The following is a 10,492-nucleotide window of genomic DNA, read 5'->3' as shown; positions in this document are numbered from 1 at the left end:
CCCCCCCCCCCCCCACGCTGCCCGGAACCAGCTGAGCACAGCTGGACCCAGCCGCCGCCGTCGCCAGCGCCGCAGCAGCAGGTAGGGGAGGGGGCGGCCGCGGCCCTCGGCGTCTGGGGATCCCGGGCGGATCTGAGTCCTTCCTCTCCCCGTCGCAGCTCGCCCGCGCCTGGAGCTCGGCCCGGCCGCGGGGGCGTCGCTGGAGAAGGGCTTCCTCGCTCACCTTACCCGTCCTCCAGAGGACCAGGAGTAGGGCTGGGGACGGGGCAGAAGAGGAGGGGGCCAGGCCTCCACTCACTGGCTCCGCTGTGCTGCCAGCACCGGAGCTAATAACCGTGACCCCGTCCCCGGGGTGGGGGGACCGGGCCCGGGCTCGACCTCGCACTTGGGGATTCTGGCCCGGGATGCGGGAGGCCACTCGCCCGCGGTCTGGGTGGCGGCTCCGCTCAGGGGATCCTTGACTCCTGGGGAATACCTTTGCCTGCTCCCCGCAAGTCCTTCCTCTTTCTGGGCCGGAGACTGTTAGAAAGTTCTTCCTCATACCCGTTCTGAAGTCCGCTGGCGTTTGCTACCTGTAGGTGCCGGCTCCACCCCGGCCCTGCAGCGTGCGTTCCCTTCCCTGACTCACACGGAAGCGTCTTTCAGAGTTGAAAACCGTGACTGGAACCCCTTCTCCCTGGACCTCCATGTCTTCTGGGGTCCATCCCCCTACCTTCATCCCAGAACCTGATTACAGCAACTTCTCTCTGGCCCAGTGCAGGCTGGCTGCTCTGGGCAGTGCCCGGGGTAAACCCCAATCCCTGGAAGTCTGGAAGCTGGGGTTGCGGGTGAGCAGGAGACATTGGCTTGCTTTGCAGCTCCCCATCTGCCCAGACACCCACCCCTTTTTTCTGTTCTCACACCCGCCTCAAGATGGGGGGATCTTTACCCAGAACTCACTCTGACTGTCCTGAGAGTAAAGCTGCTCTGTGAAAGGCGGGGCCTGGGCCTGGGGAGGTGCCTCCCGCTTTTGTCTGGTCTTTGGGGACTTTTAAAAGACTTACTCCTGCGTGTCCTCTTCTCTTAGGACCACATTTCTGATCGGGACACGAGGACCTGTCGCGGCTCTGCACTTTATAGTGACCATAGCTTGCTGGAGTCTCACCCCATCCCTGTTTCACTGTTGAGAAAACTCAAGGGCACTGAGTTTGTGACTGGCTCATAATCACACTGTGAGGCAGGAGCAAGGGGAGACTCACTTCCAATCTGCCTTTTGCTGTCTCCTACTCTCTGGTGGGACTATAGACTCTTTCTTGGGCGTCCCATTCACCAAAGGACCGAGCATCCCCCTTCACATAACACTTGGGGGTACTGGCTGGTGCTTCCTGGGGATATTAAGGAGAAGAGGCTTGGAACAGAGCAGGAGGGAGGGGAGAGAGAACAGTTGACTTTCAGCTCCTTTGAAACTCCATTTTTCTTTCTGGGGCCTCGCTATTTATAAATGCCAGGGAAATTGTAAACAGCCGAGGGAGCTTGGGTTGGCACAGGGTGAGTTACACAGCAGCAAAGACATTTTCTGTGTGAATCGGGGAAGGGAAATTTTACTGCAGAATTTTCCATAGCCTTTTTATTAGGAACTAACAGGAGCCTGGAAGCAGGCTGCTCCCAGGAGAGCTAGCTGCAGGGCTTGCTTCTCGTGGCATTTCCTTCCTTTCCTCTTTCCTTGATTTAGTACTCATCTGGGCCTGTGTTCTGTGCCTGGCCCTGGGAGGAGCCCAAGTGCCCCGGAAAGGACAGCTCTGTCTTCAAGATGCTTTCCATCTATAGTGGTTAACACATCTGTGCTGACAAACCAAAATGAGTGACTGAGATGAAAGTCTCAATTGTGGAGGTTTATTAAACCACTTTAGGGCACGTCCAGGGAAAAATACGAGCCACAGACACATCTGTGGCTGTTTTCCCCTAGAGGTTTAGTATACATTTCTTTAAAGAGTTGGGGGGAGACATGTAGGAAGAGGGACAGGTAGGCATTAGGCAAATGCTACATGAGTTGAGTGAGGAGAAAAAGGCATGAAGAGTCAACTATGCAGATGTCTCTTGGTACGTGGAGTAAGGAATCTTTTTTTTTTTTTTTTTTGAGTTGGAGTCTCACTCTGTCGCCCAGACTGGAGTGCAGTGGCCGCTTCCAGCCACCGCAGCCTCTACTTGCTGGGCTCCGGTGATCCTTCTGCCTCAGCCTTCCAAGTAGCCGGAATTACAGGCATGCGCTACCACACCCGGCTGATTTTTTGATTTATTGTAGAGATGAGGTCTCGTTGCCCAGGCGGGTCTCGAACCCGTGGGCTCAGGCAGTCCACTCACCTCAGCCTCCCAAAGGCATGGGATTACAGGCTGAGGCACTGAGCCCGGCTGGAGGAAGGAATCTTGACTTTGATCTGCACCTGAGAAAATAAACTTGTGATGGACATTATCAGTGTGGAGTTTTGAGAGCTGGACTTCTATGGTAGACCTAAAGTTATGATTGGCATGTCCCTGTTTATAGGAGGCCAGCAAAGATTTTACTCAGGAATGACCTGTGGGGGCTGCCCTTCCCAGATGCCTGAGGCCTTTTACCTATCCATGGGGATCTGAGGCATAATGTTAGTGACAGCTATTCATTTGGAAGAGGATGTTGCAATGTCCATTCCTTTTCTGTATAGGACACTGAAGTGAGAGGATTGCCTGAGCTCAGGAGTTTGTGACCAGCCTGGGCAACTTGGTGAGACCTTGTCTCTACGATAAATCAAAAAAGTAGCCAGGCTTGGTAGTGCACACCTGTAGTTCTAGCTACTTGGAAGGCTGAGGCGGAAGGATCGCCTGAGCCCAGCAGGTCAAGGCTGCGGTGGCCACGAGCATGCTACTGCACACCAGCCTGGGAGACAGAGTCAGACTCCAACTCAAAAAAAAAAAAGGAAGTTTGGGGGATCCTGAGATTTTAAAAATTTTCCTTTTCAAGCCATACCAAAAAGTTACTTCAGCCTGTAAGAGGAGTGACTAATTCTGTCTGGGTGAGCCAGGCCTCGGAAATGAGTAATCGTTTACCAGGAGAAATAGGAATTGGGGGGCAAAGACATTCTAAGAAGCAGGAAAAGCTTGTACAAAGGCACTGAGGTTTTCTGAGCAATCCATAGGGCCAGAATGGAGGATGTGGGTAGTGGCATGGTAGGAGTTGAGGCTGTCACTGAAAATGGAACTCGATTGTAAGCTAAGGATTTAGATTTCATCCTGGAGGCCATGAGTAGCTGAGAAATGTTTTTGACCACAGCAGTGATAAAAACTCATTAGTCTGGTGGGAATGCATTGGAAAGGGCTGATCTGGAGGCAGGGAGACCCCAAGGAGGCTGTTGCATGGTTCAAGTGAAATAGATTGCAGGTCTGAACCAGAGCAGTGGACTCCAGGAAGGATAAGAGTAGCAGATTCTGGAAGCCCGGCTGACAGTCTCAGAACCTGCTATAAATTTTATCTAAAAGCAGACAACAGGCTTATAGTTACTGGATGAGGTCACTGAGTTTTTCAGCATTTCTATTTTTTCTTTTTTATTAGTTTCAAAGCAAAAAAAGTTAAATATTGAAACACAGAGAAGAAGCACCTTCATCCCTCCTCACGCTCCTCTTTCCCCAGGGACAGCCACTGTCAACAGCGACATGTGCACTTGTGCCAGACTTGCTGATTGGATGCCTTCACTCTTCTTAGCTATCCAGTGCCAGTAGATCACTCCTTCCTTCTCCATGTGGGTAGTTTGGGTCTTTCATAAAACATTGCTGGGTCCTAGGGATGATCTCTGCTGGCTCTATAGTACTTTGCTGAGGTATTAGTCTCTGGTTTTCTTCAAGAAAACTTTTTTTTTTTTTGAATTGGAGTCTCACTCTGTCGCCCAGACTGGAGTGCAGTGGCACGCTCCCGGCCCCTGTAGCCTCGACCTGCTGGGCTCCAGCGATCCTTCTGCCTCAGCCTTCCGAGTAGCTGGAACTACAGGCGCCTGCTACCATACCCAGCTAATTTTTGATTTATTGTAGAGATGAGGTCTCGCCAAGTTGCCCAGGTGGGTCTCGAACCCGTGGGCTCAGGCAATCCACTCACCTCGGCCTCCCAGAGCGCTGGGATTACAGGCTGAGCCACTGAGCCTGGCCAAGAAAACTTCTACAGCCTATGCTTATAGTCTCCGAGTGTAGATGTTTGGTTTTGGGGGACCACAGATTGAGAGAAGTTAAAAGCACAGACTTGGGAGTGGAGCTACTATCTTGGTTCTTCTGGATGACCTTGAGCAAGTCCTTTCTCTCTGGGCCTCCGTTTTCTCATCTGTAAAATGTTGGTCTGCATGATAACAATAAAAAGATACCTTTTAACATACCAAGCACTGGAATGTTAATTACTTTGTTGACTCCTTGCAACCATTCCTCTGAGATGGATACTGGTATCCCCTTTTACAGATGAGGAAACTGAGTCTTAGGCTAAATAGAGTACCTTGGATTGTTGGCTATTAGGTGATGGTGCTCTTACATACTGCACTAAACATTCTCTAGAAAGTTCTGTCTAGTTCTGACATTATGAGAACTGGAGTTTTGCTATGCTGTTATGAAGGACCGGAGTCAGTGTACACAGCTTGGAGAGCTAAGCTCTGAAGCAGGGAAGCCAGGAGGGGGCTCCCAGTGCTGTTTGTTAAACTCATTTGTTCCTATACCATCCACAGGGTCCTTGAGTGTGGGTCTGTCTCCTTCCCATTTTGAGGAATCAAGGCTCCCACAGGACTTGCCCAGCAAGGTCATTTGGTGAGTTATGAGCCCAGACGGCACTGGTGCCCTTTTTTACCAATTGAACCTGGGCTCTAGAAACCTGGAAAAGTAGGTACCCCACCCCAGTTCATGGGTTATTTCATGAGAAAATGTCAGCAGAAGCAGGGAAAAGCAGGTCCCTAGGGTTATGCATATGTAGGGGGAGGGGAAAAAAACCATGAGTGTTTAGGCAGCCGGGGGATGTTAAGTAAAAATATCTCCTCACTTTCGACTGAGTGAGCGTGTGTCATATTTCAGCCTGATGTGGTTTGTGAAGTTGGAGACCACAGGCAGGCTCAGTTCTTGCAGCTTGCCAGTTTCCCCACCCCTCCTCTCCCTTCCCTGCCATATGCCTGCTCTCCCCTGCCCTGCCTGAGACCACATCAGCAATTTAAGGGTAGGGCAGAGAAAAGCAGTGGGTGTGGTGGGCAAGACTGGGCAGCTGAAGGCCTGGGCTTGGGTCCTGGCTTTGCCACTGACAACGTTCTGGGTGACTTGGGTTGATGCATGCCTTTCTCTGGTCCCTGCTGTTCATTCTGTGCCATGGGGTATACAGTATAATATCAGGCCTCCCCAGCTCCGCTGGCCTGTGAGTCACAGGCATGTGCTCTGCACACAAACTTCGGACCTACATGTCTGAGACACAAAGTGAGCCCACAGCAGTGCAGCTGGTGATTCAACTTCTGTTTTTGAATTTGATGTTTTCAGACTGAATTGATTGCCCCATTTTGCAGATAAGGAAGTTGAGGCCTAGGATTTATTTACATATCCTATTCTCTGTTCTGTAAGGAACAATAATAATGGCTTGTCATATATAGCATGCTCCCTATGTACGTTCACCTTTGCTTTCGCTACCTTGTTTAATCTTTTTTTTTTTTTTTTTTAAAGTCAGACTCTCACTCTGTTGCCCAGGTTGAGTTCAATGGCACGTTCACAGCCACTGCAGCCTCAACCCACTGGGCTCAGGCAATCCTTCCGCCTCAGCCTTCCAAGTAGCTGGAACTACAGACAGACACGCACCTCCACACCTGGATAAGTTTTTTTTTTTTTTTTGAGTTGAAGTTTCACTCTGTCACCCAGACTGGAGTGCAGTGGCATGCTCCCAGCCACCGTAGCCTCAACCTGCTGGGGGCTCCAGCGATCCTTCCACCTCAGCCTTCCAAGTAGCTGGAACTATAGGTGTGCGCTACCATGCCTGGCTAATTTTTTTTTTTGGTTTATTGTAGAGATGAGGTCTCGCCAAATTGCCCAGGTGGGTCTCGAACCCGCGGGCTCAGGCAATCCACTCACCTCAGCCTCCCAAAGCGCGGGATTACAGGCTGAGCCACCGAGCCCGGCTTGGATAAGTTTTTAAAGTTTTTTTTAAAAAATTTATTGTAGAGATAAGGTCTTGCCAAGTGCCCAGGCTGATCTCAAACTCCTGGACTCGGGAATCCTCTCACCTCCCAAAGTGTTGGGATTACAGGCGTGAGTCACTGCATCCAACTTGTTTAATCTTTTAACAGACCTATGAGGAAGGAGATATTGACTTCTCTTTACAGATGAGGAAACTGAGGCTCAGCCTAGAGAAATGAAATGGCTTTCTTTGCTTGTTACAGTAGCCCTGAGGTGGTCATTATGTGACCCATTTTACAGATGAGAAAACTGAGGACTGGAGATGTGTGCTCCCATACCCAGGGGTCCCCAGGAGCCACATGGCCAGCCAGGTTCCTTCCCAGGCCCTCCTGCTCCTCCCAGGTGCCTTGCTCACAGGGAACCTCTACACCTCTTACCATTCAGTGCTTGAATTAAAGGATGCGAACAGTTTTCTTTTTGGCCTGTAAGTTATCCCTGAAACCCACTCTTCCCAGGAGATCCGGAAAGGGTTTGGTCACACAGGGAACTCTGAAGAAGAGGTCATGCCAGTAGGAGTGGATTCCCTTATTCTGCTGAACTAGTTAAGCAAACAGTCTTGTTACTTTCCAAACTCAACAAGAATATCATCTGGGTCAGACTTATTTGCCAAGCAAAGAATATATATTCTATATATGTGAGCCTTCAGGGTGGGGCTTGTCCCTGAATTTCCCTGCTATAGAAGCTATGGCTGGGCTGGGCTCTTGGTGGGTATTCAGTAAATACTAGTTAAATTTTGGGGTGTGCCTTTGTAGTACAGGTGGCTTATGTACTTTTTTCTCTCTGCTCCAAGGACTTATTTTTCCTGCCCTTATTATTTCTATTACCCTTGTAGTAGAACATTTAGAAAATAAAAAAGTGTAAAAGAAATAAGAACTGTCCACAACCGACCAGAGATAATCATTGCTAGCATTTGAGTACATTTCCTTCCTGATGGTTCAGTACATTTTTTTTTACCCCCACATAATTGTGGTCATCTTGCATCTAGGTTTTTCTATTCTGACTTTTTTGTTTTTTCCTCAACATTAAACATAAACATTTTCTCATGTTATTAAGGACTCTTTTTAAAACTAAATTTTAAGGGAGTTTTAAAAGTGTACTATACTTAGGTAGATAAGTGTATGTTTATTCTATTTAAAAATCTTTCATTCTAATAGGCCAGGGAATTTAAAAAGCAAAATAAATAATTTTTTCTGCAAAAAAAAAGTTTTACTTTAAAAAATTTTAAATTTATTGACCTTATTTATTTAAACAGAGTCCCCCACCCCGTCACCCAGGCTGGAGTGCAGTGGCAGGATCATATCTCACTGCAGCCTATAACTCCTGGGCTCAGGCAATCCTCCTGCCTCACCCTCTTAAAGTGTTAGGATTATAGGTGTGAGCCACCATGCCTGGCACTTTTTTAAATTTTGAAAGTGATATATGCCAACCTGATTTTTTCATCACCCTCTGTGTATATACCATGTGTTTGATGTGTATGTATCATATCTACTTAACAATCTTCTGTTATTAAATATTCAGGCTGTTTATACACAATAATACAACGAACATCTCAGTGCATAATTTTGTGTGTGTTTTTTTTCATAATTTCCTAGAACAAGGCCCTAGAAATGGAGTTCTTGGGTCAAAAATGATACATTTTACAGCTTTTGCTTATTACAAAAAATATTCAATGATACTTGTTAAAGCACGGTAAGCAAGACTTTATTCAGGACCATTGTGACAGGTATAGAGACCACTGTAATGGAGCCTTGCAGCTGGGGAGAGAAATTGAAGTCAACTCCAAATACAACATGGACAAGTGGGAATTATATCCAAGGAGTAGTGTGGGGGTCAGTGGCTGGAAAATGACTAAGTGGAGACATCAGGTGTAAGTGGAGTTCTAGTTAAACTGACCAGAGTTTTTGCTGAAGATAGTTTTTGCTGAAGATCAGATGTCATGTGAGGAATGATGGAGGATGGAGAACTTAATCAGATATCAAGGATGGGGGTTCTGACAAAACTAATTTAGTAGGATCCTTTTGCTAAAACTGAATTTTACAAAGAAGTGCAAAGTTGGGCCTAGGAGAAAATTTGGAAGCCTGGCTAAAATTAAGCCAAGCAAATAATCTTTTTTTTGAGTTGGAGTCTCATTCTGTCTCCCAGGCTCCATGGAATGCAGTGACATGATTAGGGCTCACCACAGCCTCGACCTCCTGGGCTCAGGTGATCCTTCCGCCTCAGCCTCCTGAGCAACTGGAACTATAGGCATGTACCACCATGCCTGGCTAATTTTTTTTATTTTTGTGTATAGAGAAGTCTTCGTATGTTGTTCAAGTTGATCTTGAATTCCTGGGCTCAAGCAATCTTCTCACCTTAGCCTCCCAAAGTGCTAGGATTACAGGCACGAGTCACCACATCTAGCCTCCAAGCAAAGAATCTTTGCCCTACTACTTTTTGCCAAATTTCTGCCCAGAAAGCTTTCAGTAATCCTTATTCCTACCAGCCATACAAGAATACCAGCAGCATTCTTGAAGGAGCATCTGAAGCTGTCCTGTTAGAGAGTTTAGGGATCATTTTTCTGAGACATTTCATTTATTCACTTAGCAAATACATTGCCCAGTTCAGCAGCAGTAAAGTGTAACAAGATCCTAGACTGAAGAAGCAGAGAGTACTGTATTTTCCTTCCAATTTCTGTTTGCAGTTGCCATAAGACCTTGAGCAAATCACTTCTGCGAGCTTTGGTTTCCTCGTTTGTGAAGTTAGGACTTCAACACTGACTTCATTGGAGTCTGTAAAGTACCTAACATGGTGCTTGACAAGTGTCATCATGCGGGTGCTGAGGGTTTTGTTTCGTTTTTTTGAGTTGGAGTCATTCTGTCACCCAGACTGGAGTGCAGCGGCACACTCCCGGTCACAGCAGCCTCGACATGCTGGGCTCCGGTGATTCTTCTGCCTCAGCCTTCCAAGTAGCCGGAACTACAGGTGCGTGCTACCACGCCCAGCTAATTTTTGATTTATTGTAGATCCGAGGTCTCGCCAAGTTGTCTGGGGCGGGTCTCGAACCCACGGGCTCAAGCAATCCACTCACCTCGGCCTCCCAAAGTGTTGGGATTACAGGCTGAGCCACCGACCCTGGCCTATTTTGTTTTTGAGTTGGGGTCTCACTCTGTCCTCCAGACTGGAGTGGCACAATCATAGCTTATTGCAGCCTCTCTCTCCTGGGCTAAGGTGATCCTTCCACCTCAGCCTCCTAAGTAACTGGGATTACAGAAGTGTGCTACCACGCCTGGCTAATTTTTTGTTTTTTTTGTAAAGATGAGGACTCACTATGTTGCCTAGGTTGGTCTTGAACTCCTAGGCTCAAATAATCCTCCCTCCTCAGCCTAAGTGCTGGGGTTACAGGCATGAGTCACTGTACCTGGCTGAGTTATCATCTCATCTGACTCAAAAGTGCCCTGGGAAGTAAGCAGGTGGAGATAGATCATGCCCATTTTATGGACTCAGAGGGAAACTAACTGGCCATGTTTCTTGGCTTCCAGAACATCAGTTCAGGGAGTGGTAGTTCAGTTGAACTGTGCCATTCAGGAAGTAAAACAGGCTTCTTTTGTGGGCTAGCCTGATACCCTGTCCCCTCACACCTCCCCTTCCCCCATGGTACCTCTGTTTCTCTTGGAAAACATGTTCCCAGTTTCAGTGGCTGCCAAAATCCCTTCTGTTCTCTTTTAGAAGGTGGGAGCTGCCTGCCTCGCCTTTTCAGTGGTCTTTTATAAAGACCATAAAATTCATGGTTGCATAAAATTCAGTTTTCATAGATTTTAAATTGCATTTTAAATGCACTAGGGCTTCATCTGGGAGCTTTTTAGAAATGTGGCATTTTAGGCTCTGCCTTTAGAGTTGCCATATTTAGCAAATAACCAGGACGCCCTGTTAAATTTGCGGTTCAGATAAATACTGAGTAATTGTTTAGCATCAGTATGTTTCCTGGAATATCTGGGATGTAATTATACCAAAAAATTTCATTGTCTTTTTGAAATGCAAATTTAACTGGGCATCCCATATTTTATCTCACAGTCCTACCCACCCAGGCCCCCTGGATTTGTGTGCAAATTCAAGGGTGAAAAGTGCTGCCCATGGGACCTTGCCACCAATGCCTGGGATGTATCCTCTTTGTGATGAATGTTTGTAAAACAGAATGCACTATTTGTAAGGAGACCAGTTATTCCCATATCAGCCATATGTACACATCCATGTGTTCATAGATTGGGTTATCTTTTTTTTTTTTTTGAGTTAGAGTCTCACTCTGTCGCCCAGACTGGAGTGCAGTGGC

At 47.4% G+C, this 10,492-nt stretch overlaps 1 protein-coding gene across 1 annotated transcript in view; it reads left to right on the top strand.

Moving 5' to 3' along the window:
* The first annotated feature begins 6 nt into the window (after positions 1-6).
* GSN (gelsolin) overlaps positions 7-10,492 on the top strand; it is a 70,101-nt gene continuing 59,615 nt past the window's right edge. The window contains exon 1 of the mRNA XM_021708428.1: positions 7-81. The gene's annotated coding sequence lies outside the window, so the exon portion shown is untranslated. The remainder of the gene's footprint in view (positions 82-10,492) is intronic.

The sequence above is a fragment of the Carlito syrichta genome, unplaced genomic scaffold, assembly GCF_000164805.1.
Source record: "Carlito syrichta isolate Samal-C Ts95f unplaced genomic scaffold, Tarsius_syrichta-2.0.1 Scaffold136857, whole genome shotgun sequence".
Taxonomy (NCBI): Eukaryota; Metazoa; Chordata; class Mammalia; order Primates; family Tarsiidae; genus Carlito; species Carlito syrichta.
Note: the sequence above shows the minus strand (reverse complement) of the source record. Positions and strands in the feature narration are given on the sequence as shown.